The following is a 4,410-nucleotide window of genomic DNA, read 5'->3' on the forward strand; positions in this document are numbered from 1 at the left end:
TATTGAATTTATTGTATCATTACTGATTATATGTAAAAAATTGTTTAGTAAGATATTTTAAAGGTTTGATAAATAAATATATTTTTTATTAATTAATATTAACTGTGGTACCTTAAAAACCCTCAACCCTCTGCATAATTTGTGTGGCCCTATTTGCATCTATCCTAAATTGGGCCAACAAATACTTTGCCTTCCACTAATTAATTTGGGGTGTGGTACCTAATTTACTTGGTACTTAATTTACTGTGCAAAAAGGTTGCAACACTTTCTTTCACCTAATACAGAATAATTATCAGACAAATTAATGAAACATCTAAAACTTCTAGTCAATCACAAAGGATCATTTTGAATGTGTATTTTTATACTGATCCAATATAAAATTGAGAGAAAACCACAAAGTGTATCCCTAGCATTTGTGTAAAAGCCACCCTTGACCAACCGATACTCATCTATTTCCCTGCTGTTTCTTCCTTCATTGCAGCCGTTACCAAAAATTCCCATGGTTGCCTTGTGTTGGATTATTTGGAGATCTGTGATTTCATGTCTATGTGACAATTTTCAGGGCTAGCTAATTCACATATTGCCACATACCCAAGTATTGGTGCAGGTACAAGGGCTGTAGAAATCTCCATTGAGAGACTAGGCACCTTCTTCCAGAAGACTGGGGTCTTCTTCTTGAATGCTGTCTGGGCACTAACTATTGTACACCAAGCTAAAGAAGAGATCTTATACCATTGTTTCCTTTTCCTAGTTCTGGAATAAATTATGTTATCTGTCAGAACCTGGTAAGAAGTAGAAAATTTCTCCTTTGTTGGCTGAATTTACAACAGTGAGTGGTTGTCCCACAGAAATAGTCTGGGGGCTAACAAAAAGGGAGTATTCCTATGTACAGGAGGAACCCTGATGTGATGGTTGGACTCTAAAACACAGTTGGGGAAACTGGTGTGAAGTGGGGGCCTCTGATGTAAAGTGGGGAGTCTGATGTAAAAAGGGGACTCTTATGTGAAAACACTTGGGGTTTAGATGTGATAGGGGGCAATGAGGTAATACTCTGATTTTAGTAGGGCTGCTGTATAAAAGAACACGTTCTAAAAGCTAGGGGCTTTGTCAAGAATTAACAATGGGGTGCACAGATCTGTAGCTATAAGACCATCAGTAGTGGTGCAGAGTTTATGCTTTGGGGGGCAGGTCCAAATTCTACGTCAGGGTCCATAAGTCTGTAGCTACACTATGAGTGCTCTGTAATTTGTGCTTGCTGTAAAGGGTGAAAGAGCAGTGGGTAATTGCTGGGGCAATTATTATTAGTGACTCAGAGGTAGGGGGTTTTATAAAGACAATGGATTCAAAAGATCCAATATACCTATTGACAGATGGTATTCATAAGCAGTGACTATGACAATTACTAGACCTTAACAAGTGTTTGTCATTTCCTGTAATTTAAAACACATGCACCAGGAAGATTCACCTGTTTGATAAGTATAATCCTAGTTATTTTTTTCATTTACAAAAAACATTTCATTGTAAGTAATTATTATAAAATAAAAATGATAATTCTATGTTTTTGTGGTAAATCTTTAAGAAAGCTTAAAGCATCCTTGTTAAAAGAATGGTTGAATTGAAAGTATTAGTGATAAGATATTTAACTTGTCAAAAGGAATTTAATTTTTGGAAGGGGAGGGGGTAACCATAATATCCTTTAATTATCTATAAATTATTTAATAGAATTATAGACAGAAAAAATGTTTTATTCAGATGCCGATCAAATCATATTACCCATGATATCAACAGAAAATATTAGAAATGGTACAGAGAAGAAACAGTATTTCACTAATTACAATTTATTTTACTAAAAAACAAAATCAGTTTAGCATTTGGAAACTTTTATGAGTTGAATCAGTATTGGAACACAATGAGGTTATTCAGTAGAAAGCAATGAAGTGTATGATAGAATGAGCGCTAGTTCAGAATGAAGCTAGACTGAAACACAAAAGACCATGAAAGAGTAACTAGTTAAATATGTTACACTCGGAGCATGACACATGCAGGTCCATATATACTTAATAAGGCAATAACTAAACTAACTGTAATGTAGAAAGAAACAAAATAAAGCTTAACTAAATAATATTAAAATTCAGCAGATTGAGTAGCCGAAAAACACTGCATGAAGAGACAGCTTTAAGTTTGGTTTTCAGAAAACAAAAAAAAGTGTTGGATTCCTAAACTTCCTTTTTTTTTCAAGTTTGATACATTTTATTAACACTGGACAAGCATTTTTTGTTGAGTTAGATTTTACACTTTTTTTTTTTAATAATTTTTGGGTGATGAATCCAGAAATGACCCCAGTTTTTTGCTATCCCATCCAGTTTTTACGATACAGTGTATCTTCCATTATTGTCAAAAAACACACTTGGTTGTTCATTAATCTAACGTGATTGATGGTGTTGATGAACAACGTCAGGGGACCACTGAACATATATTTTGCAACTGTTGTATCAGGCAACAATCATCTGATGTGTGTATAAAGCTTTACTAGTATGCATGTCAACCCATTTCAGGTGTATGTACATGGCATGGATGACTGGATGACAAAAAGTTAAAAAGCTGATTTTATGAGGCAGCTTGTGTCCTTGCTGAATTTTATGTGCACCATATACAGGAATGCACGGGAATATAAGGGAATATACAGGGATGCACAGTGATATGCAGTAATAAAGATAGTGACATACAGGTGGCTGAAAATGAGGTGCTAGGGTACAGCACATGCAGGGTATAAGAAGTAATGCCATTGAAGTGGTGAGCTGTGTTTATCTGGAAAAGCTATCTCTGGCATCAGATTGTTGGGTTCATGCAAATTCATGGGTTGTCATAGTGTTATTTCACTCAGATCTATCTTTTCATATAATTTCCCTTTTATTTATCAAAACTGTAGAAAGAGAATAAGACAGATAGAACAAGACAGCCTAAAGAACTGTAGTTTTCTATATATTTATGCATGAGCTGCCCATTAAGGGTTGGCATTGCAGTGCACTTTTCTCCGACACATCCCTCCAGCCTTTTTTATGCCAATCCTCTGTATGCATCCGATCCATCAATGCACAGAAAACTACGATTTCTCTTTAGCCCTACTGTAAATTCATTTTTCACTTCTTTCTTTCATTGTCTGAGAACACATGACAAAATAAGGACAAAAAAAGAGAGGATGTCTGGTCTGTGCGAGCCAAGTTTATTGATTCGTGAGCTTCCAACTTTCAGAATTCCTAAGAATAGGCTGTGCAAAGGACCCATTCAGTATGAGACCAAACAACTCACAGTAACTTAAGTTTTACTTAAAGATGAATCCCAGGCACATAAAAAAAACACATAGTGGTATATTTCGAAAACAGTGAGTCTGACATTCACCAAACATTTTTATTATCTAGAGGGGAATCTTCCATGACCACATAGTTTCAATGGTAGTGACAGATTGTCTAGTAAATAGAGCTCACAAGTATGTAGTAGTACATAAGTACATGTAGCTCTGAATATTTTTATTAAACTGTTTTTATAAAGAGCCAACATATTACGCAGCTCTGTACAATAAAAAGAGGTTGCAAATGACAGACAATGACACACGAGGAGGAGGGACCCTGTCTGAAAAATCCTTCATATAATAGATAAGTAAAGCAGAACTCCAGATTGAGCTTTCCATATGCCCTGGCTAATGGACATCCAGCATCACCTAGCCCTTTCCATTCTAGTGTTACTGTCCCCGGCCTCCTTTTTTGATTTATTGGTTTTCAGTTCTTTAAATTTCAGAGGCTCAATATCACTTGCAGGGGTTGGCACCAATTCTAGTATTCTGGATGCAATGTACAATAACCTTCTGATCCTACCATCAGCTATTATCTGTAATGAAAAAAAAACTTTGAATTCCTTGGAATATTAATGATGGGGAAAGGTGTAAACTGTAAGGCAAAATATTACCAGTATAAGTTCAGCTTTAAATAAGCCGGCACCGTGGAAGTTTTAAGGATATCTGCTAAAGGAAGTCTTATATACTTACTTTTCCATATAGGACATATGAGCCAGCAGGAGCAACCACAATAAATTATGTGAGCTGGCAGTCCTATCTGACTAGGAAATTCTTGCAGTGGTCGAACAGAAGTCAAGCAGCAAGCCACGGGAGAGCTACTTGAACTGAAAACTATACAAAGCCTTCTTATAGCAGATATCTTCTTTCTACAATTGCCACTGTGTTGGCAGGTTTCCCTTTAAATTTATTTTTCACATGCAGTAAATGTAAATACCTAAATTTAACCTTCTCTTGTCAGCTTCTTGCAGTAACTAGAAAGCTGGAAATGTTGAAGGACCAAAACAGGGAGTTGTGCTGCAATCTAGAAAGCATGCAGACAGGAAAAAATGTTTAGGGTA

The sequence above is a fragment of the Pyxicephalus adspersus genome, chromosome 2 (assembly GCF_032062135.1).
Source record: "Pyxicephalus adspersus chromosome 2, UCB_Pads_2.0, whole genome shotgun sequence".
In the NCBI taxonomy this organism is placed as follows: domain Eukaryota; kingdom Metazoa; phylum Chordata; class Amphibia; order Anura; family Pyxicephalidae; genus Pyxicephalus; species Pyxicephalus adspersus.